Genomic DNA, 25,822 nt, shown 5'->3' with positions numbered 1-25,822 from the left:
TATTTCAAATCCTGAAAGATGATGCTGTGAAAGTGCTGCACTCAATATGCCAGCAAATCTGGAAAACTCAGCAGTGGCCACAGGACTGGAAAAGGTCAGTTTTCGTTCCAATCCCAAAGAAAGGCAATGCCAAAGAATGCTCAAACTACCGCACAATTGCACTCATCTCACATGCTAGTAAAGTAATGCTCAAAATTCTCCAAGCCAGGCTTCAGCAATTCGTGAACTGTGAACTTCAGATGTTCAAGCTGGTTTTAGAAAAGGCAGAGGAACCAGAGATCAAATGGCCAACATCCGCTGGATCATCAAAAAAGCAAGAGAGTTCCAGAAAAACATCTCTTTCTGCTTTATTGACTATGCCAAAGCCTTTGACTGTGTGGATCACAATAAACTGTGGAAAATTCTGAAAGAGATGGAAATACCAGACCACCTGACCTGTCTCTTGAGAAAGCTGTATGCAGGTCAGGAAGCAACAGTTAGAACTGGACATGGAACAACAGACTGGTTCCAAATAGGGAAAGGAGTACGGCAAGGCTGTCTATTGTCACCCTGCTTATTTAACTTATATGCAGAGTACATCATGAGAAACGCTGGGCTGGAAGAAACACAAGCTGGAATCAAGATTGCTGGGAGAAATATCAATAACCTCAGATATGCAGATGACACCACCCTTATGGCTGAAAGTGAAGAAGAACTGAAGAGCCTCTTGATGAAAGTGAAAGAGGAGAGTGAAAAAATTGGCTTAAAGCTCAACATTCAGAAAACTAAGATCATGGCATCTGGTCCCATCACTTCATGGGAAATAGGTGGGGAAGCAGTGGAAACAGTGTCAGACTTTATTTTTTTGGGCTCCAAAATCACTGCAGATGGTGATTGCAGCCATGAAATTAAAAGACGCTTACTCCTTGGAAGGAAGGTTATGGCCAACCTAGATAGCATATTTAAAAGCAGAGACATTACTTTGCCAACAAAAGTCTGTCTAGTCAAGGCTATGGTTTTTCCAGTGGTCATGTATGGATGTGACAGTTGGACGGTGAAGAAAGCTGAGCACTGCAGAATTGATGCTTTTGAACTGTGGTGTTGGAGAAGACTCTTGAGAGTCCCTTGGACTGCAAGGAGATCCAACCAGTCCATCCTAAAGGAGATTAGTCCTGGGTGTTCATTGGAAGGACTGATGTTGAAGCTGAAACTCCAATACTTTGACCACCTCATGCAAAGAGTTGACTCATTGGAAAAGACCCTAATGCTGGGTAGGATTGGGGGCAGGAGGAGAAGGGGACGACAGAGGATGAGATGGTTGGATGGCATCACTGACTTGATGGACATGGGTTTGGGTTGACTCCGGGAGTTGGAGATGGCCAGAGAGGCCTGGCGTGCTGCAATTCACGGGGTCGCAAAGAGTCGGACACGACTGAGTGACTGAACTGAACTGAACTGACACTAAACAATACATTTTCAGTGCAGATTACACAGCCTTATATTGTAAGAAGATGCCAAATAGGACTTCATAGCTAGAGAGGAGAAGTCAGTGCCTGGCTTCAAGGCTTCAAAGAACAGGCTGCCTCTCTTGTTAGGGGTTAATGCAGCTATGGACTTTAAGCTGAAGCCAGTGCTCACTTAGCACTCCAAAAATTTGAGGGCCCTTAAGAAGTATGCTCAATCTACTCTGTCTGTGCTCTATAAATGGAGCAACGGAACTTGGGTGACCACACATCAGTTTACAACACGGTTTGCAGAATATTTTAAGCTCACTGTTGAGACCTATGCTCAGGAAAAAAGAATCCTTTCAAAATATTACTGCTCATCAACAATGCACCTAGGCACCCAAGAGCTCTGATGGAGACATACAATGAGCTTAATGTTTTTATACCTGCTAACACAACATCTATTCTATAGCCTAAGGTTTAAGGTATAATTTAGACTTTCAAGTCTTAATACCTAAGAAAAACATTTCATAAAGCTATAGCTTCCATACATAGTAATTCCTCTGATGGATTTGGGCAAAGTAAATCGAAAACTTTCTGGAAAGCATACAGTGTTCTAGATGCCATTAAGAACATTTGTGATTTCATGGGAAGAAAGCAAAATATCAACATTAACAGGAATTTGCTAGATGCTGATTCCAAACCTCATGGATGACTTTGAGGTGTTCAGGACTTCATGAAGGAAGTAACTGTCAATGTGGTAGAGATAGCAGCAGAACTACAATTAGAAGCGGAGTTGCAGTCTCATAAAAAAAACTTTCATAAATGAGGAGTTGCTTCTTATGGATGAGCAAAGAAATGGTTTTTGAAGATGGAATCTACTCATGCTAAAGAATGTTGAAATGACAACAGAGGATTTAGAGTATGATATAAAATTAGTTGATAAAGCATTGCTAGGCTTGAGAGGATTGATTCAAATTTTGAAAAAAGTTCCACTGTGGGTGAAATGCTATCTAACAGCATTACATGAAAGGAAGGGTCAATTAATGTAGCAAACCTCACTGTTGTCTTTAAGAAACTTCCAAGTCACTCTCAGCCTTCAGCAACCACCATCCTGATCAGTCAGCAGCCATAACTATTATTGAGGCAAGACACTCCACCAGCAGAAATTCACTGAGGGCTCAAATGATGGTTAGTATTTTTAAAAAAATAATAAAGTATTTTTAATTAAGATTTTTAAGTGACACGATGTTATTGTATACTTAATATAGTGTAAACATAACTTTTATTTGTACTAGAAAACCAAAACATTTGTATAACTCACTCTGTTGCAGTAATTGCTTTATTGCAGTGGTCTTGAACCACACCCACCATATTTCCAAGGTGTACCCATAATACAGAGCCTTGTCAATTTTGTCTTTAAACATTTTTTCAAGTATGTTCCCTTATTCTCCATCTGCAAATATTGTCTTGGGTGACACCCTCATCATCTTACAAGTGAGTGAAGTCGCTCAGTCATGTCCAACTCTTTGCGACCCCATGGACTGTAGCCTACCAGGCTCCTCCGTCCATGGGATTCTCCAGACAAGAATACTGGAGTGGGTTGCCATTTCCTTCTTCAGGGAATCTTCCCAACCCAGGGATCGAACCCGGGTCTCCCGCGTCAGAGGCAGACGCTTAACCTCTGAGCCACCAGGGAAGCTTACAAACTGATCGCCAAAACAGTCTTTTAACCAGTTTTCCCAACTTCTACCTTTCTCCCTTCAAATCTGTGAGATAGACCTAAAATAGAAACCTGACTCTGTCATTCTTTGTTTAAAATGCTTGAGTGGTTTCTGTTGGCTGGAGAATACAGTCTGTTTCTTTCTTTCTTTTTTTTTCAATTTTTGGCTATTCTGGGTCTTCGTTGCTGTGCACGGGCTTTCTCTAATTGCAGTGAGTGGCGCTGTTCTCTAGTCGCAGCACACAGGCTTCTCACTGCGGTGGCTTCTCTTGTTGCAGAGCACAGGCTCTAGCTTAGTAGTTGCAGCGCATGAGTTTTGTTGCCCCACTGCACGGGGATCTTCCTGCACGAGGGATCCAACCTGTGTCCCCTGCATTGGTAGGTGGATTTCTAACCAGTGAACACCAAAGAAGTCTCTAGTCTAAGTTTCTTACTGTACAAATCAAAGCTCTGCATATAGACCGTCCTCCCCTCTGATTCACCTCCACTGTGCTTCAGCAAAAATGAACATGTGTCTGTCGTACAATTTCTCTCTTTATGACTTCGCTCCCAGTGTGCTATCTGCTTGGACTAGGTCTTTTCTTGTATTCATATTTGACTCTTTCTCATCCTTTAAAACTCTCACAGTTATCAACTCCTCCAAGAGTGCTCTGTCCTCCCTACCAGGCAGAGTTGGATGATCTTACTCTGTGCCCCATATGCTTGTAATGCACTTGCTTTATAGTGACACTCTATCATCCGTGTGCTCATTTGCACCATCTACTGCAAGCTCTTTGAGGACAGAGGATCTGTCTTATTCTTTGAATTCTTGGCCTCTTACCAAGTACATGACTCATTAAGAACACTCAGCACATGTTTGTATAAAGAATGAACTAAAATGCCTTCTGTGGGTAGATGAAATCCCTATGAAGTGAAGAGAGCGAGAGGAGAGAAACCTGGAAGGAGCCTTTAGAAATTCCGACAAATTATGTTCTTTATTGTATTCTATTTCATCTGTCTGGTCTTCTTTTTATCTTTAGATCAAGGGCTGTAGCTGATTTCATGCTTTCTCAGAACCACTTCAAAAATGGATGGTATGGCTCTCAACACATATGCTGTGTGTGCAGTGACTGTGATTGACTGATAATCCTTGGGACACCGCTGAGATATTGCTCTGTGTCAAGACTGAGCAATGTATAAGAAAAATTGGTTCAGAGCAGAGATATAAATACTCAGCATTATATGGCAAGGAATGTTATTGTGCTTTATAGAAAAACATATGAGAACATTTGCGAAAGCCAGAAAAATGAAAAGCGGAAAGATCTATCCTTTTAGTCTATTTATCTTATAATTTATCATCCATCTGTTATCTTCCTCATCTATCTCACTTTACCCATCATCTGTTTTCCCACCACTGAACGTTGCATTGGTTTAATTTAGTGGCATATATTTTATTTCTGTAGCACCAGTTGGATGTATTTGTAAATAGGAGAGCAAACTGAATGCCAGCTGTAATTATTTACATAATCCTACTACTTATATACAAGCCAAGGTCATTATCTTCTTCATGTCATAACTAAGTAGGTAGACAACTCTTAACCTGTTGAAACAGGAGCATTTATGTCAATCTTATATACCTAGAAAATCAGAACTAAGTGCTTTCCATAAAATTGTGCCATGTGAAATTGGCATCAATTAATGTACTGAACTGTTCTTACTCCTGTATGGAAATGTCATTTAAGAAATATGAAGATATTACTTCATTGTACTAAGAGAAAAAGCTAGGCATCAGGAGGATTCTTATTCAGGCACAGATAGCTATTAAAACCTTACCTGAGGTGCCCTATAGCAGGGCCTCTTTCACTTCCTGTCTTATCTTTGACAGCCTGTCTTAATGCAGAGTCTTAAGGCCGGAGATAGGCCACAGCTCAGGAGGGGTGAACACTATGTCTATTGCACTACATTCTATAGTAAATACTTTCATCCATGAATCCCAACAGTCACTAGCTTTCTTTATCACTGTATATGTCTATGAGGCTCATGGCAGTTGACATCTGTCAATCAGGAAGGGTTCACTCTCCCCCCTTGCCACTCACAAGGCGCTTAGAGCATTGAGGCAACACAATTCCATTGAATTGTATATTTGGCCACAAAGGATGTTTCACATTTACCTGAGGAGCGGCAAGCTAGCATGAAATAAGGCATGGTTAGTTCCAGTTATACACTTGATCTTGTCAAAAGAGATAAAATTCCTTGCTAGACTATCTGAAGCTCTTAATAAAAATTCCCGGAGGCCTGTGAACTTCTCGCCAGCATATGTAAATTTAGGAGAAAGAAATAATCACAAATCTGTCATGCTGAAAGGGCTGATTGGAGTTCTGGGGGAACACTGGAAGAGCTACTAAACAGTGGTATAGTTCTTTTCTCACAATAATGAATATATTTAATTTTCTCTGAATATTATCTATATCTCCATAAAATATATAGTATATATGAAAGAAAGGAAAAGCTAATCTATAATGAAACCATGGATCTTGAACAACCTCTTGACACACATGATAAGGAAAGTCTGGCAGATACAGGAAAATTTTGAACAAAATGAAAGAAAAGACTGAAATTCACAATGACTGCAAATTGGTGAATATGGTGTTCTCAATAAAGAAAATGATAGAGTTGGGGATCATAAAAACAGTAGTCCCTATCTTGGAAAGATAGGAATGAGGCACAGGAAGGAGCCAAGAGTCAAGTGGAGTAAAGGGCCAACTGCCTGAGGCCCATTTCCTTTTTTAGGAGAGCGTGGAATTGGGCCTGAAAGAACTCTTGGGACTTCTCTATCATCTTAACTCTTCATCTCTTTAAACAGAGAGGTGGCCTGGTTGGTGTCAAATGATGTTCTAGAGGAAGAAAAAGAAGATAGGCATTGATGAAAGAACAGTAGGCCATCTGACAAGACATAGTTTCCGGAGGAAGTGATAAAATCATGGCTGAGAGATGAAGGATGTCATCTAAAGCCAAGAACTGACCAGCTCTGTGCAGAGGACAGAACAGACTTGGAACTTAAGAGACAAAGGTTTATACATTAGCTGTGTGTTGCCCCGAGGCATTTACCATTTCCATTGTTTTCATGCTTCCAACACTCCACAGGCAGTTAAAGATGGAACCAGAGAAACAAAATAAACAAAAGGTATTTAGTTCTCCAGCTGGAGACAGAAGAATGATTCTGAAGACATGTTATTTAAAGAAGAGGCAAGTCAATGAGGTTCACCCACACTATCTTTCTGCACATTGTAAATCAGATGCTATGGCCTGCATTTAAGGATGACTAATAAATACAAAAGATCTGGAATGCCTAAAATGGCACACAAACAAATGCAGAAATGGTTAATATTCAAAGGACTATGAAGACTGAATTTTAGAAGAACTTAGCAAAGAAAAGATTGTTAAAAAATTATCTGCAATCTCAAGGAAATTAAAGTGAGTATGGAATTTCTATGTAACAAGGGATTATATAAAATGGAATAACAGACAAATTCAGGGGAAGACGTTGAAAAGAAACATAAAATATGGAAATACTTAACAACCACATAGAGTAAATTAGAACCAGTGCAGTGAAAATCAAAAAAACAAATAACAGTAAACACTAAAAAACAAGAAAGTCATATAGGAGGTAGGGAAGGTAAGATCATACACACTGCAAAAAATTATTTTTAAATAAAAAAAATGATTAGAGATAAAATGATAGCACACATATGTCAGAATGGCTATGTAAATACCTGTGCAATATATGGATAATTAATGGATAGTTAAGATTTCTTAGGAAGAGAAATCAACAGTGAGGTTATAAAAAAAATTAAGAAAATATAGACAAAAACTTTCTTTAAATAAAGGGAGATTTAAATATGCATATTTGTCATTATCTGGGCTTCCCAGATGGTGCTAGTGGTAAAGAACCTGCCTGCCAATGTGGGAGACTTAAGATACCTGGGTTCGATCCCTGGGTTGGGAAGATCCCCTGGAGAGGGCATAGCAACCCACTCCAGTATTCTTGCCTGGAGAATCCCATGTTCAGAGGACTCTGGCAGGCTACAGACCATAGGGTCTCAAGAGTTAGACATGACTGAAATGACATTTTGTTGTTGTTGTTCAGTTGCTCAGTCATGTTCAACTCTTTGTGACCTCATGAACTGCAGCACTCCAGGCTTCCCTGTCTTTCACCATCTCCTGGAGCTTGCTCAGACTCATGTCCATCGAGTCGGTGATGCCATCCAACCATCTTGTCCTCTGTCATCCCCTTCTCCTGCCTTCAATCTTTCCCAGCATCAGAGTCTTTTCCAAGGAGTCAGTGCTTCTCATCAGGTGGCCAAAACATTGGAGCTTCAGCATCAGTCCTTCCAATGAATATCCAGGGTTGATTTCCTTTAGGATTGACCGGTTTGATCTCCTTGCTGTCCAAGGGACTCTCAATAGTCTTCTCCAACACCACAGTTCAAAGGCATAAATTCTTCAGTGCTCAGTCTTCTTTACGGTCCAACTCTCATATTCATGGATGACTACTGGAAAAACCATAGCTTTCACTATGCAGACCTTTGTTGGCAAAGCTATGTCTCTGCTTTTTAATATGCTGTCTACTTTTGTTATAGCTTGTCTTCCAAGAAGCAAATGCCTTTTAATTTTGTGACTGTAGTCACCATCTGCACTAATTTTTGAGCCCAAGAAAATTTTATCTACATCATTATCTATTGATGTAGAAGAAATTAGTCCAAATCTTAAAGACTTAAACAGTGGCAACTTAAAAAAAAAATACACTTTCTTGTTTTCCTGAGTGTTTCTGGCTCAGAACTCTCAGGGGTAGCTAGAGCTAGAACAGCTGAGGCTGCCCAGTCCTCTCTCTTTATGGAGATTATGGCCTACCCCTGGGGTCTCACGGTGATCTAGTTTAGGACTCTACAGAGCATCATGACCTCAGGACACTTGGACTGCATATCCTGTGGCTGAAGACTTCCAAGAGATAATGCTTTTAAAAGAATGAGGCAGAAGTGCAGAGCATTTTCATCACCTACTCTCAAAAGTCACTTGGAGTCACAGTCACATATAATCACAAACCTGCCAACATTTCAGATAAAGGACCATACACTCCACCTCTGTATAAGTGATGGTGTCACATTTTAAGAAGGGTATGTTGGTTAGAGGATATTGTTATGGTGATTTTGAAAACAAAATGTCACCCATATCGAAAAGGGTTGCTATGAATGTAATTAAGACAAGGAAAAATTAATAGAGAATAATGGGCAGAGACATATCGGAGTGAAACTTTAGAACTTTAAGATTGAGGAAAGAACACTATAATCATTCTGTAAGAACAAATAATCACATGCAAAGGGAGATTCAGGATGGGCTGAGATTTCCACCCAGTATTGTTCAAGGACAGGAGATGATGGAACACTTTCTTTAGAGTTCAGAGAAAAGACTTTTGTCCCAATAACTTACATCTGGTCTATATATACAAGCGTTGTGTATAAAAATGACAGGAAGAAATGTTTAAATATGTAAACATTCAAAGTATATTTCATCTATTAACCATTATGAAAGATCTTCCTGAAGACCAAACCTACCCACATTAAAAATAGAAGAATGAAAATTCAAAATAAAGAAATCATGAATAGATTGTTTTGTTTGAATGTTAAAGTATAAAAATCAGCATTTTCCCCTTATCTCCTAGAATTTATCCAAAAGCACCAAGGAGAACAATGAAAGAAAGATAGAAACACCATGTCTGTTGAAATTGGAAGACAACTAACATCCAAGGTCACGAGGTATAAAGAATAGCAATAAATAAAGAGCATGGGAGGCAACTTTTGGAGACAATGAATACGTTTGTAGTGTAGATTGTAGTGATAGTTTCACAGATGTATCCTTATGTACAGGCTCATTAAGTTGTATATTTTAAATATATACAGCTTTTTGTTCTGCTGGTTGTACATCAAGAAAATAGTTTAAAAAAATATCTGCACGTGTGGACCCATGGCTGATTCATGTCAATGTATGGCAAAAACTACTGCAATATTGTAAAGTAAAAAAAAAAAAGAAAAAAAAATATCTGGAAGAGTGGCTTAGAACAGAAATCATGCAGTGGGACGAGTAGAAAGATGCCCATAAATGATGATAGAGAGATCAGAAAAGAGCTTTGGATCAGAAAAAGAGCCAGCAAAAAATACAGAATCAAAGATGAAGGTCATGCAAGGTGATAAGCCCGAGTTCCTTATTTTCAGCATTAGATAGAGTGATACATCTGGTGTTGGTTTTATCTGACTCAGTGTGGTCCCAGGAAGCAGAGGAATTGGACTAAATGAGCAATCCTATGGACAATCCAAATGTGCAAGTGATATTGTTTCTGTTGAAGCAGAAAAGAGATTGAATTGAGAAGAGGTCCAGTGATGCCTGTCTTCATTGCAGGGGGAAAATCACACCCAGAATCCTTGATCACAAGAAGAATTCATGCTTGTCCTGAATACTGTTGTTTTCTGTCTGAGATACACTCCTGGCTAACTGTTGATGCAGGAAAAGCTCACCTTTTTCAATGATAGAATTAATATAAGAAAGCAACAGCATAGGATCTATTCAAAGACAGAATTGGAAAAGAGGAAGGAAATTCGTCACTAAAATATTAAGAAGACATCAGTAAATTAACTCTCCTATCAAGGGTACAAAGCAAAAATGCAAAAGCTCTGGAAAGATATGTTGAGATAATAACAATTATCAAGTAACTGAGATCAGGGAAGTATAGAAAAAACACAAAACTATTAAGCTGAACCTAAGAAAATTCATTTAAGAATAGACTCTTCTGAAAACAAAAGCTACAATGGAAAAAGTAAATGAAGTAGAAAAGTATATTAATATGAAAGTGAAAGTAAAGTCACTCAGTCGTGTCCAACTTTTAGCGACCCCATGGACTGTCGCCTACCAGGCTCCTCCATCCATGGGATTTTCCAGGCAAGTGTACTGGAGTGGGTTGCCATTTCCTTCTCCAGGAGACCTTCCCCGCCCAGGTATTGAACCTGGGTCTCCCACATTGTAGGCAGACACTTTATCATCTGAGCCACCAGGGAAGTCCATATTAATATGAGAATTATACAATTAAGGAAAAAATGACATTTAAAATGTGACTGATTTGGAAGTTGTATGTATAACTGGAATCCTCTACAAAGAAATGGAAACAGTGAAACATGAAAGAATATATAAGGATATGTTAATAACTATTTGAAATAAAAAGAAATGAACTTGCAAACTGAAAGGTACTATTGTGTTGTTCACAGAAGAAAATGATGGTTAACAATAGACATATTTTAGGACAGTTATTTGTCTTTTAATGTACAAAAATAATTCATCTAGAAAGCCAGATGAGACTATAAAGCAACTTATTATGTCAGTTAGTTAAACATATACTTTTCCACAGCAGTCTTTTATGCAAGTAGTCAATAGAACAATATCTACAAAATGCTACAGAAAAGAGAATGCACCCAAGGATTTTATGTCTAACCCACCGTCATGCAAGTATTAGAGCAATCAACACAGTTTTGAGTGTTTTAAATACGTTTTACTTACTCTCCTAAATTTTATTTTAGAAATTAAAAAAAATTACTAGAATAGCTTGACAAACACTTGTATATATCCTCCCCTTGAATTCAACAACTTGTATCTTTTTTGGGTATATTATTTCTACACCCTTAATCTCTCCCCTCCCTCTTTATTTGAAAGTAACTTTAAGACTTCAAGTTACTTCATCCCTAATTACTTAAACATTCATTTTCCAAAGACAAGGGTAATTTCTTGTGTAACATTATGTTGTTATTACACCTAAGAAGTAGAAAATGATTCTGTAATTTCATTTAATGTCCAGTCCATGTTAAGTTTTTTTTAAAAATTAATTTATTTTAATTGAAAGATAATTACTTTACAATATTGTGGTGGTTTTTGCCATACATCGACATGAATCAGCCACAGGTGCACGTGTGTCCCCCCATCCTGAACCCCCTCCCACCTCCTTCCCCACCCCATCCCTCTGGGTTGTCCCAGAGTACTGGGTTTGAGTGCCCTGCTTCATGCATCTGACTTGCACTGGTCATCTGTTTTACATATGGTAATATGCATGTTTCAGAGCTAGTCTCTCAAATCATCCCACCCTCGCCTTCTCCCACAGAGTCCAAAAGTCTGTTATTTACCTCTGTGTCTCTTTTGCTGCCTTGCATATAGGAGCATCATTACCATCTTTCTAAATTCCACATATATGTGTTAATAAACAGTATTGGTGTTTCTCTTTCTAACTTACTTCACCCTGTATAATAGGCTGCAGTTACATCCACCTCATTATAACTGGCTCAAATGTGTTCCTTTTTATAGCTGAGTAATATTCCATTGTGTATATAATCCATGTTAAAATTTTATAAATCATAATAATTTATATATTTGACAGTTTGCTTTTTTAACGAACTGGGATCCAGCTTAGGCTGATGCTGTGTTACTAGTGATTTTGTTTGTTTTTACCTTCTCTTAGTGAGATAATACCCTTGACTTAGTTCTTTTCCATTACATTCACTTTTTGAAGAATTGAGGACAAGCGACATAATATATTTTTCCAACTCTGCATTTATATGATTGTTTTCTCTTTGTGGTATTTAACCTGCTCCTTTATCACTCCTATTTTTTATAACCTGGAAATTAGATTTAGAGGCTTGACAAGAAGTTTTTAAGTTGCACAAACGTGGGGACTATTTTCCCATGAATTCTTTTTGAGGAATGTACTGAAAGAAAACTTAAGTTTATCAAGATGTGACTGGAAAATTTTCAAAAAAGAAAAAAAGTCAGTAATGATTGTTGGATTTATTTTAGTATTACAGTAGAGGCTAGGGCTTCCCTGGTAGTTTAGCTGGTAAAGAATCTGCCTGAAATGCAGGAGACCTGGGTTCGATGTATGGCAACCCACTCTAGTACTCTTGCCCAGAGAATCCTTTGGACAGAGGAGCCTGGCAGGCTGCAGTCCAGAAGGGTGGCACAGGGTCAAATATGACTGAAGCAAGTAAGGAGTAGCAGTAGAGGCTAAGACAGTGTAAGAGAATGACCCCACATTCACTGGCATACGTTGGGTAAGTTTTTGTTGTTGTTGTTGTTCTGTTTTCATGAAATGATCCAGGGATGAGTAGTCCTTAGCTGATGCAGAAGCTGTCCTCTAGATCTAAGTCTGCACATCATATCTCTTCACCACCCCCCGGCTAACTACAGACTTCATCTGCATGGCTTACACTGACTTATCCCCAATCCATGCTTCTAGGGGAATATGGATGTCAAGAGCAAACAGCTTCTTCTTTAAGGAAATATCCTGGAAGGAGAATGCATTGCTTTAGTTCATACTCAGCTGGCTTGAACTTAATCAAAAAGACACGTGTAAGTAGACTGGAGGCAGAGAAATTCAGCCTACTGTTGGTGACTATGCTGCTGCTGCTGCTAAGTCACTTCAGTCGTGTCCGACTCTGTGCGACCACATAGACGGCAGCCCACCAAGCTCCGCCATCCCTGGGATTCTCCAGGCAAGAATACTGGAGTGGGTTGCCATTTCCTTCTCCAGTGCATGAAAGGGAAAAGTGAAAGTGAAGTCACTCAGTCGTGTCCGACTCAGCGACCCCATGGACTGTAGCCTACCGGGCTCCTCCGTCCATGGGATTTTCCAGGCAAGAGTACTGGAGTGGGGTGCCATTGCCTTCTCCGTTGGTGACTATGAGTCCAGCTCAAATGAAAGGATCTCATGATTAAAATGGAAAATGATGACATTACCATGGGATATGTGGGATATGTGGGATATCTAGCAATCCTTACTACAATTTGAATGTATTACTAACATTAAAAAGTGTGAGGATGGGGAGACTGTAGAATATGAAAGTTAAATGCACTGGCAATGTACAAAATTAGAATTAAAAGGGAAGAGAAGTAATACATACTGTCAAACAAAATGGAGTATTATCAGTATCAGATAAGATTATACACCAAGTTATAAGCATAAACACAGTATATATTAAAAACGTTAAAAGAAGACAGTTAAATGTTTGAAAGTAACAAAATCAGAAAATATAGCATAAGCTAAATTTAACAATTAAAATTAAATAATCTTATCAACAAATGTAAATAACTAGGCATATCAAAGACTTTCAGATTAGATTACAAAGTAAAAGAATGTACCATGTTGTTTATAAGAGAATTGGCTTCCCAAGTAATTTAGAAAGTTTGAAAATTAAATATATAGGGATAGATATGTTGAGCACAAGCAAAAACAAAAAGTTATGATCTTACTTTCATCCAAGTTTGAATTAAAGAATTGAGACAGAAAGAGTGTGCTAAGGTGTGTAGTTAACAGTGAAGAAGATCTAACATTATAAATGTCTATGAATAAACAAACCTAACATTATGCATAAATTAGAAATTACAGAAGTTACAAAGAGAAATGAACATATATCATTAGCAGTAAAACATAAATTTATACATTTTAGTCTGTGACATGTAAACAAAAATCATGTGAAGATATCAAAGACTCAAATGGTATAATTAATAAAATAGATATACTTGAAATATATCAAATTTTGTATGTATTAATAAAATCTTATATCCCTTTACCTATTCTTGAAGCAGTTATAAAAATAGGCCATGCATAGATTTCTAGGAAAATTCTAATAAACTAAAAAGTGTCAATTTAAGAAAATATTGAAACATTGCAAATTAAAAAGTGATAGGAATACATCTCAAAATCAATTAAATACACAAGAAGTCACTACTTTTTATAAATTAAGCAAATACATCTACAAAACAATAAAAAAAATTCTTTCATTGATTCTTGGTTTAAGAGAAAACCTAATTCTCAATTGCAAAACACCTGGAATATTATAAAAATGGTAACACTACTAATTAGAAACTTAGCAGTAGAGCTAAAGGAGATCTTAGAGAAAATTTTATATCCTTAAATACTTATATTAGTAAGTAAACTATAATAAAAATTCAGGATTTAACTGAAAAAGTAGGCAAAGAACAATAAAAAAAAAGTTTAGGATATCATTCATGATGTTAATGAAGATAAAAGTGGAAATCAATATTTAGAATACATGGAAAACTGGATCCAAGGAATAGATCCAGAAGTGTGTTCATTGAAAGAAAAAGTAAAGCAGATAAACTGATAAATGCTAATCTGAGAAAAAAATGGGAGGACATACAAATACTTAAGATAGAAATGAGAACCACAAATACAGAGAAAACAAAACTGCTCGTTCTAGACTATATAGTTAATTCTACTCAGAGATTAAAAAGAATTAAAAAACTAATTTTTGTAGGAAAATTAACCAAAACTAACTTTAGAAGTAGAAAAACAAAAGCATATGTAAAGACAAATTATCACTGAAGGCATTGAGAAAGATGTCAAAGCACGATTACCCAGTGTAACACTAAGCTTATGCAGTTTCAAGGGAGAATTCAGCCAAACTCTTATAATCAATATCTCCAGGGCTATTTGAACAATAACAAGACACAGAAAATCTTTTATGAAGTAAATATATTAATTGAAAGAATAAAGAATCAAACTGCCAACAAATTATTTCATGAATATCAAAAAAATTGATTATAAAATTTATTTAGAGAGGCAAAGACTCGAATAGCCAGGAAAATATTGAAGAAAAAAGTTGGAGTTCTGATTCAAAACTTACTATACACCTATACTAATCAAGAAAATGGTGGCATTAATAAAAGAATAGACAAATAGACTGATGCAAGAAAATAGAGAACCCTGAAATGGACCCACATAAAGATAGCAACTGACGTTTCACAAAGGAGCAAAGGCAACTCAATGAAGCAAATACAGTCTTTTCAACAAATGGTCTGGAACAACTGGACATCCATATGCAAAAAAGACAAAAAAATAATCTAGATATATTTATATCCTTCACAAAAATTAAGTCAAAATGGATCATAGACCTAACTGTAAAACACGAAAATATAAAAATGCTGTAAGATAACATAGGAGAAAACCTAGATGACTTTGGGTATGGTGATGATGGTGATAACTTTTTAGATACAACACCAAAGGCATTATACATGAGTAAATGATAAGCTGGACTTCATTAAACTTAAAAATGTCTGTTCTGCAAAAGACAATGTCAAGAGAATGAGAAAACAAGCCACAGACTGGGAAAAAATATTTGCAAATGACAAACTGATAAAGAACTGCTATTAAAAATATACAAAGAACTTTTAAAACTCAAAATTAAGAAAATAATAAATAATAACCTGATTGAAAAAAATGGACCAAAGACCTTGACAGACACTTCATCAGAGAAGATATACAGATAGCAAATAAACATGAAAAGATGCTCGACATAATATGTGTCATCAAGGAAATTCAAATTAGAATGAGATACCAATATATACCTACTGAAATCTTGAACACTGACAAAACCAAATACTGGCTAGGAGATAAAGTAAGGACAGTAGTAGAAATACAAAATAGTGAAACCACTTTTGAAGACAGTTTGACAGTTTCTTACAAAATGATACATAATTCTACCATATGATCCAACTGTTGTTTTCCATGGTATTTACCCAAAGAAGCTGAAAATGTATATACATACATAAACCTGCACACAGATGTATAGCAGCTTTATTCATATTGCCCAAACTTGGAAGCAACTTTGACATGCTTAGTAACTGAATGAATACATAAATTGTGATTCATGCAGGCAATGAAATGTTGTCATTGTTTTAGTTGCTAAGTCATGTCTGACTCTTTTGCAACCCTATGGGCTGTGGCCTGCCGTCCTCCTCTGTCCACGGGACTTCCCAGGCAAGAATTTTAGAGTGGGTTGCCATTTCCTTCTCCAGGGCATCTTCCGGACCCAGGGATCGAACCCTGCATCTCCTTCATTGGCAGATGAATTCTTTACCACCGAAGACCTCCATCAGGGAAGTCCAAACCAGAGAAGCTAAAAAATATGAGCTGTCAAGCCATGAAAAGACATGGAGGAAACATAAATGCATATTACTAAGTGAAAAAGCCAATATTGAAAGTCTACATACTTGTATGATTCCAACTGTATGCTGCTGCTGCTTCTGCTGCTAAGTCGCTTCGGTCGTGTCCGACTACGTGCAACCCCATAGACAGCAGCCCACCAGGCTCCCCCGTCCCTGGGATTCTCCAGGCAAGAACACTGGAGTGGGTTGCCACTTCCGTCTCCAGTGCATGAAAGTGAAAAGTGAAAGTGAAGTCGCTCAGTCTTGTCCGACTCCTAGCGACCCCATGGACTGCAGGCTACCAGGCTCCTCTGTCCATGGGATTTTCCAGGCAAGACTACTGGAGTGGGGTGCCATTGCCTTCTCCCCCAAATGTATGACATTCTGGAAAAGGCAAAACTATGGAGACAATAAAAAAGTCTATGGTTGCCAGTAGTGTGGGGGGTAGATATGAATAGAGAGAAAAAAAGGAGATTTTTAGGACACTGAAACTACTCTGTATGATATTATAATGATAGATACAAGTGATTAAGTGAAAGTTAAATTTGCTCAGTCGTGTCCGATTCTTTGCGACCCCATGGACTATAGAGTCCATGGAATTCTCCAGGCCAGAATACTGGAGTGGGTAGCCATTTCCTTCTCCAGGGGATCTTCCTAACCGAGGGATTGAACCCAGGTCTCCTGCATTGCAGGTGGATTCTTTACCAGCTGAGCCACTAGGGAAGCCCAAGAATACTGGAGTGGGTAAACTATCCCTTCTCCAGCGGACCTTCCCGACCCAAGAATCGAACCGGAGTCTTCTGTGTTGCAGGCAGATTCTTTACCATCTGAGCTATGAGAGGATGATAGATATAGGTAGTATGCATTTGTCCAAAACCATAAAACGTGCAAAAACAAGGGTAAACCTTGAGGTAACCTGTGGGCTTTGGGTGATTATGATGTCTGAATGTAGATTCATCCTTGGAAAAAAAGAAAAAGTGCCATCCTGGTGAGTGATGTTGATGACGGGAAGCTATGCATGTGTGAGAGTAGGAGGTATATGAGAAGTCTCAATCATTTCCTTTTGATTTTGCGCTGAACCTAAGATTACTCTTAAAGTGTGTTTTTTTTTTTTAAGCAAAGAAGAATAGCAAAAAGAAAAACACAAACCAAAGAAGTTTTATATAAAAAAACTACAAACCCATCTCATTATGAATATGGAAGCAAAATTCCAAAGTAATCAGCAGTTGGTATAAGACTATCATACCTTTGCAAAGTGCTATTAATTCAAGAAATGAAAGGACAATTCAATAATGACTAAAATTAATCATAGTAACTGATTTAAGAAGAAGCAGTCTACCATAATTTTCCATGCTAAAGTATTTTTCAAGATTATGTCTATTCCTGATATGAATGCTTAAAAATAAAGTCAGAATTGATGAATATTATCTCAGCATGGTAAAATAAGCATCTCAGACAAAAGGTTGAACCAATCTTTGTTGATAAAACTTTAGAAGTATTCTCGTCTATATCAGCAGCAAGCACATATTTGAATATTGCCACTATTAATTGTGTAGACACTAACCAACATATTTAGATAGAAGAAAGAAGCTACAAATTTAGGAAAAAAGAGGTTATTATTATGCACAGATGATATTACATTTTTGGAAACCTTAAATTTTTCAGCTAAAACTACTACTTCTGTAGGGAATTCACTAAGGTGGTGAGGTACAAAATTAATATACATAATCAATAGCATCCACTGATACAAACAATAAGTTACATCATATAATGCAATAAACGACCTCATTTATATTAGCAACAGTAAAAGACAGATTGCCTAGTATATTAGCTTTTTGTGGTGGCTATAACAAATTAGTGTTTTAAACCTAGTCACAAACCTAGGGATTAAAACAAGACAAATTTATTGTCTCATACTTCTGGATGTCAGATGTCTCACTTAGAACCATGATGTTTCTAAGTGATGAGATAAAATCAGGTCAGTCATATTGCATTCCTTTTGGTTGCTCTAGGGGAAAACGCATTCCTTGCCCTTTACAGCTTCTAGAGGCAACCCACATTTCTTGGCTCAGAACCTTTTTCTTTCACCTTCAAAACCTCTTCAGGCCAATTCTTTTTGCACTGCTAACTCTCTCTGCACCTCCTCCTCTGCCTTCTCCTTCTGCTTATAAAAGAACTTTGTGATTACATTGGGCCTACCTGAGTAATCATGATAATGTCCACATTTCAAGGGCAGCTGATTAGCAATCATGATTCCATCTGCAACTTTTGTTCCCCTCTGCCATGTAACTCATATAGTCACAGTTTCTGAGCATTAGAATGTAGACATCTTTGGGGCAGGAAGGGGCATTGTTCTTCCTATCATATCTAGTAATAAAATTAACAAAAAAAAGTGCAAAGTTTATTATAAGAAAACACTGAGATGCTTTAGAGAGCTACAAAACAGTGCTTCAGCAAATTGAAAGACATACTGTTTTCTTAGTAGAAGTGTAGTAGTGTTAGTCGCTTAGTAGTGTCCGACTCTTTTGCAACCCCATGGATGTGGCCTACTGGGCTCCTCTGTCCATGGGATTCTCCAGGCAAGAATACTGGAGTGGATTGCCATTCCCCTCTCCAGAGGATCTTCCTGACCCAGGGATAGAACCCGGGTCTCTTGCATTGCAGGCAGATTCTTTACCATCTGAGCTACAGAGAAAATCCACTGTTTTCTTGGTTAAAGAGAAACAGTGTGTATTTTAATGGGAATAAACATCACAAAGTTATCAGTTACCCCTAAATTAACTTTTACATTTAATATGTCATAATAAGAAATTAACTGACTCAATAATTTTAGAAAGGGACAGGTAATTCTTAAACTACATGTGGAAAAAAAAAACTAACAAGAATAAATAGGAAAATTCTGGAAAGGAAGAGTAAGAATGTGTTATCAGATGTAGGTTCAGTGATTCAAACAGTGTCACATTACTCATAAATAAATAAACACATCAATGGAATCACATTAAAAAGCCCAGAAACAGGCCCTAATCAAATAGGAATTTGCTAAATGATAAAAATCACAGTTCAGTTCAGTCGCTCAGTCGTGTCCAACTCTTTGCGACCCCATGAACCACAGAACACCAGGCCTCCCTGTCTATCACCTGCTGGAGTCCACCCAAACCCATGTCTAAAATCACAACTTGGTGAAAAAAATTATATATTAAAACCAAATATGTTGGGATTCTTGGTAGTCATCTAGGCTGAAAAGTTTTCTTCCATGTCTCTTATTTTATACCAGAATACCTTCCAAATGAACAAAAATGTAAAGCTAGAAATAAAACCATAAAGTTACTATAAGAATCTATGAATAAAAGTTATAAGAACAAGAAAGACCATTCTATGACAGAAAAAACAGAATCAATAAGAGAAATGATTAAATATTTCCACTGCTTAAACAATAAAAAAAGCAACCAAAAAAGAGGCCTAAATTCATCACAACTAAATTAAAAATTTAGGTGGGGTAAAACTATTTGTAACTCATAGATAGTAGTCTAATTTCCTTCACATATAAAGCATTCCTCCAAATTGAAAAGTAAAGGCCAATAAATAAATATTAAAAATTTTAAAGGCTATGAAAAGATAGCAAAGAAAAAGGAAAGACAATTTGGAGTTTAGATACATAGAAATATCCTCAACCAAACTCATAGTGAGAGAAATAAAGAGTGAATCTGTATTGAGATACCATTTGTCACCTTTTAGGTCATCCACAATGCAGGAAGTTAATAGACTCTGCTGTGGGTGAGGGTGAAGAGAAAAGCCACATCCGTTTATTGCCTGTAAGAATGTAAATTGGTACAGTCCTGTTGTGGGGGAGGTATTGTCTACTAAAATTACACATCACAAACTTTAGCATCCAACAGTCCAACCCCTACAATGTATCCAGTTATGTACAAACTAAAAACATTAGTAACTGCAGCAATCTCTTTCTCTTTTAATTGGAGGATAATTGCTTTACAATGTCATACTGGTTTCTGCCATACATCAACATGACTCAGCCACAGGTATACATATGTCTCCTCCCTCCTGAAACCCCCATCCATCTCCCACCCTTCTAAGCTGTTGCAGAGCACTGTGTTGAGCTCCTTGTGTCACACAGCAAATTCCCACTGGCTATCTATTTTACATATGGTAATGCATATGTTTCCATGCTATTCTCTCCATTTGTCTCACACTGTGTCCACAGTCTGTTCTTTGTGTCTGTGTTTCCATTGCTTCCCTGCCCTCAGCAATCTCTATTTTTAATACCCAAATATTTCATGAAACCTAAACAATTCTCAGTAGGGGACTAGTTATATAAATTATGGTACACCAGACAATGGATACTATTTAGCTATAAAACATAATCATAAAATTATTCATGTAGAGTATGGAAAGATCTCCATGACATATTTTTAAATTAAAAAAAAGCAAAAAGAATGTACAACACTGAGTTGTGTGAAAAGAGAAAACAAAGAAGGTACTTGGAATAGCCAACACTTACAAAGCACTTCTTATCCCTTCTAGTCAATATCACTCTTTAAGGCAGGCACTGTCCCTCCTTTTCTTACAGCATAAGCAACACATCTGTGTTATTTACTGTCTTATTTTCAGTATCTACCACAGAGTTCGACACAGGGAGAGCTCACTCAATATTCGGACAATAAATGAATAAAAGATTTCCTATTTAAAGGTGAAAAACCTAGAGCTCAAATAGGTTACACAGCTTGAACCATGTTATACAAGCCATGTCATAAATGGAAGTGTCTCATTTCTGGTTAAACTGTCTTTATGAGTATATGAGTATATGTATACCATATGCATACATGCCCCTCACTTAAACACACAGACTCATCCCATTAGTTATCTGTGAAGACAGGAACTGGCTGGAGGGAGTTGAGGATTTGAATATATTAACATATTTCAAAATATGTACATGAAAACACAACTCATGAATACAAATGCTGACAAATGAAACACCAGAAATGAGCACAAAATTACTTTAAAATAGAAATAAATTGAATGAATTATGTAAGTAAACGGTTAATACTGTTACACAAAGGACAATTCTTGAACTGTACCTTAAGATAGTTATGATTTGAAAATAACAAGCTGAAAGGAAACCTTGAATATAACTACAAAAGCAAGGGTAGAAAATTACAAGGAAGAGAAGCAGTGGGCTTACTCTAGTTTCTCAGTCTCTCTTAGATGGCAGCCTCTCTACAGATTTTCTGAAGATGGTACATTGATACATAGGCACGTAACTATTTTATTTAAATGTATAAACTTAATCTCTAGTAGTATTAAAAACCATTTCCACTCCTGTGAGCAATGAAAACAAAGCATAACAAAAAATACCACTGGAAGGGATATTGTATGAATATTAAATGCACAATAAACCCATATAAACTCATAAATAAATTCCAAATTATGTTAGCAAGTTTTCCAAAATAACTCAGAAATTTGAAATAATGGTCTCAGGTATAGTTAGCATATGTAAACAAAAAGGGAATATGAAGCTTAACCAAAATATAATTTTAGAAAAAAAAACTATTAAATGGGACCATGGTACCTTTAAAATTGTGATAAATAAGTCCTCAATGAGCCTTTCTATTCCACTGACATAACATCAGAATACCTGAAGAAAATATTGTGGGAGATGAAATGAGAAACAGATGGAAGAGCAACAGGAGAGAGAGAATTTAAGAGATAATTTTTTGTCCTTGAAATATCATATATATATATATATGCATATGGTATTCCTACATGAAAATCTAAGCAATACTGTGAAAGATTGATATGTTCTAGTCAATAAGGGAACACATATATTAAAAGCTGTAATAAAAAGAGAGTATTTTTTTCAACGGCCCCTGGAGCATTTTACAAAAAATGTAATCACATATTAGCCAAAAAGAAATACTCTTTAAATTCCAAAAAGGAAAAATACTTTAGATCATATTCTAAAACCACAATCTAATAAAGTGAAAAATAAATGTCAAATTTTTTAAGAAACAAAAATACCAAAGCATTTGACATTTTAATGCCTTTCTTTTCTAAAGAACTCTTGTAGCAAAGGGAACTAAAACCCCACAGTTTCAGAGCATTTATTAAATAGTGACAATAATAACCTCAATATTTTTACTGCAAAAAAAGCAAAAGTAATGAACAATCTGTTAAGTGCTGAAAAAACAACACAGTGAACCTAAGGAACACAAATGGGTAAAATTAATGAAGATAAAAGCATAAATTAATCAGGAAATAGAAATGATAGAATTGCCAACAGCTTATTTTTAAGGAAAAAAGAATTCAAACCACTCACCCATGGAAGAGAAAAAGAGAAAATGTTGCATAAACATAAGAACATTAGATAGGAGAAAAGAAAATATTGACTTCATTAAAGAATTTTAAGATAATTTATTTCATCCAGCTCTGTTAGTGAATTGATATCCAAGACAATTAAGTTATATTGTATTCAAACTGGAGTGTTTAAAATAGACCTAAGAATGGAAAGAAAACATGAAACACAAAAATAAAAAGAACCAGAGGGAAAAACTCAAAAAATTTGTCTAAGAGAAACGTCACACAGTTCAGATAACTGTATGATTTAACTTTATCAATCTAGTCTTGGAACATCTAATTTTTATGTCAGATGAATGATTCCACCAAAACAGGCAAAAAAAGAAAAAGTTCTGCTTTCTGTTTCTTGTTGTGAAGTCATGTGTCTAAGATGGCAAAATTCAATAAATATGACACAAATCTGAAGACTAATATTAAACACACAATAGAACAAAATAGTAAATGGAATTCAATCTAACTCCAGTAGGGTTTACCCTAAGGGATGCAAATATGGTTTAATATGAGGGAATTTTTTAGTACAATTTGCCACTCTTAAAGAATAAAAACCATATAATTAATTTGATACACAGGAAAGGCTTTGGATAAAATTCCTTCTTTGTTACTGATAAAACTTTATATATACATTATAATACGCAAACACTTCAAAACTTCAGACTCTTTTGAAAAAAACCTTCAAGAACTTCAAACAAAACTTTGAAACTCTTTGTTAAGCTTCTAAACCTGACTTCCAGTTTATAGAAAATAGAAGTGATAATGGAGTAAGTTAAACAATACCAAGAGAAAGAAAAGAGAATAAGGTTTTGGGAAAATATGTAAGACAATTTATAAATATATATATACACATATAGAGCTAGCAATTATGTTCATGTATATGATTCTTAAGTGTTCAGTGACAAAACTTTGTTAGAAAGAACTGAAAAATTGTTACTCAATCACCATTATTTTTTACATTTTTTTGTAGATACTTGCCAATGTCATTAAGCAAGACAAAAATTAATTGGCAAATGTTTAAAAGAATAGGGATAAAGAAATTATTTAGAGAGGTTATGCAAGAAGTAAAATTTAGACTAATTCCTTGAAGGCTTGCTTCTCTAGAGAGCTCTGAGGATCTGGGAAGATGTCCACAGGTTCTGTGCTTCACTGTCAACTACAGTTGAAAACTTTGAACTCCAATTTCATCCCACCTTTTAGAAGAATGGGTGTTTCCTTAAGCACTTGGGTTAAAGACTTACAGCTCAAGGTCTGGGGGCCTCTCCAAGAGCCTGAGGTCCAGCTTTGCTAGGTCTCTGTGCTCCGCACTAGAATACAAGAAGCAGGAGGAGAGCTGCTCCCTGGATGATTCTGCTAGCTCTACAGTCACCTCAATGAAAGCTGTGCTATCAATCTTGGGGAAATCCAAGTAAAACAACTAAAAATAAAATGTTTATAAACAATGATAAAGTGTAATTAGATTTTAATTATTATGAAAATACCATTAGCTTTGCTGTTTACAAATCAGCATCTGTTAGAAAGAAAATGAAAGCCAATATCCATTTCAAAAAATAAATATGCAAAAGAAAAAATGAAAAGAGAAAAATGGAAAAATGCAGATAGTGGTATGTATGAATACTAATGATCCTTGAGAATCACCAAGTCTTAGGAATGGATCATAATCCTACCAGCCACAGATGTTATTTACAAATGCAGGCAGGGCAAGTGGAATCTGATTGAACAAGGAGCTTTTGAAATGATAAGAGACTAAAAGAGGCAGAATCTAGATAATCGATTCTTTTTTATACCATGAGGCTTCAAAAGTCATACCCTTTTCCCTCCCAATCTTCATACCCAAATACCATCTTGAATATAAGCTGTTTTTGGAGAACCTAAGACTAAGAAATCCTAGTGATTGAATTAGCATTATTTTTCTCTAAGCACAAAACAAATATACTGAGAGGTGCTCAAAATTGCCCATGCAAAGATCAACCTGTCTGCACTATGGGATGGACTAAGCTGTACATCAGATTGGACACCATTACTTGTTTTATTCTGCAAGCTAGTTGCTGAGGGTGCATGAGGAAGACTAGATTCACTGTGTAAAATGGGTGAGTTTACATTTTCTCTGAACAATTGAATTGTAGGGTTTGTTATCAGAGATATATGAATGTTATAAAAGGTGCCAACAAAATATTAAAGAAAACAATAATATATGCCAACATTTTAATATGATTTTGTCAAGATTGGTTAAGATTTTAGAGACCTTTCTCCTCTTATTTTTCACATCTTTCAAAATTTTTATAATATTGATTATTTTTGTAATTATAAAATGTAAACATAGTTAAATCTGAACAAAAAAGAGGATAGAAAAAAATGACAGGTAACAATTTTTTAAGACATACGACATTCTAGGTAGTATACTAGACCCTTAATATGTGTTAACTCATTTAATTTTTCCATCAACTCCATGAGTTATGTTATTACTGCTGTTTTACAGAATTGAGGCTTTGCAAGGTTAAGGAACTTGATCGTGGTCATAAACCAGGTAAAATTGAATCATAGATTCAAAGTCAGATAGTCCAGAGGATCTAAGTTTAACTGACTTGCTCTATTGCTTCCCTTGAGGCACTACAGACCTTCTATTCTATAGACTCAATCTGGCTATTGAACCGTTTCCACCCCTTGCCCCTCATCATTTCTATGAACAAAATATCTGATTGGCTCATTTAGAACTCCAAATGTACATTGTATGCTGGGGAATTGTCCACAAAATTCATTTAATGGAAATTATCAGTGGAAAAATTTGAAAGGAAGGGAGAACCTAATGCCACCTGTAATTTTATTATTTACCAAACAGCATTGCTGGCATTTCCTCAAAAAAAAAAAAAAAATCAAACCCACAGAAAGATAAGACAACATCTAGACTACCATACTCAAATCACTTCAAATTACAGTAAAATGTGTTTACCAGTGTCGAGAGCCATGCTGGTAATATATTAGATGGATCATATGATTTATTGCTGTTATATCAGTAGCTCTTGTCTTTGTATTGATCACATATTTTCACAGATCTTTCTGGCCTCTCTTGCCCTTTGTGTTTTATTTAAACAGTTCATTTATTGATCATGCATATTACAACCATGTTTGTAGGGCGATACAAAAATAAGACTGGGTGTCCCCCTTCAGAGTGTTGTAAGCTAGTAGGGAAGATAAGGAAGGCACACTTACACTCTAGGCAGAAGGCACTGGTGTAAATGTCTATGAAAATTTTGTGTTGAGACAGATCCTTTTTCATCAGAGAATAAAGACAGCTTTATGA

Source organism: Giraffa tippelskirchi, chromosome 12, assembly GCF_054371585.1.
Source record: "Giraffa tippelskirchi isolate mGirTip1 chromosome 12, T2T-mGirTip1v1.2.pri, whole genome shotgun sequence".
Lineage (NCBI taxonomy): Eukaryota > Metazoa > Chordata > Mammalia > Artiodactyla > Giraffidae > Giraffa > Giraffa tippelskirchi.
The sequence above is the reverse complement of the archived record's forward strand: the minus strand, read 5'-3'. Positions refer to the sequence as shown.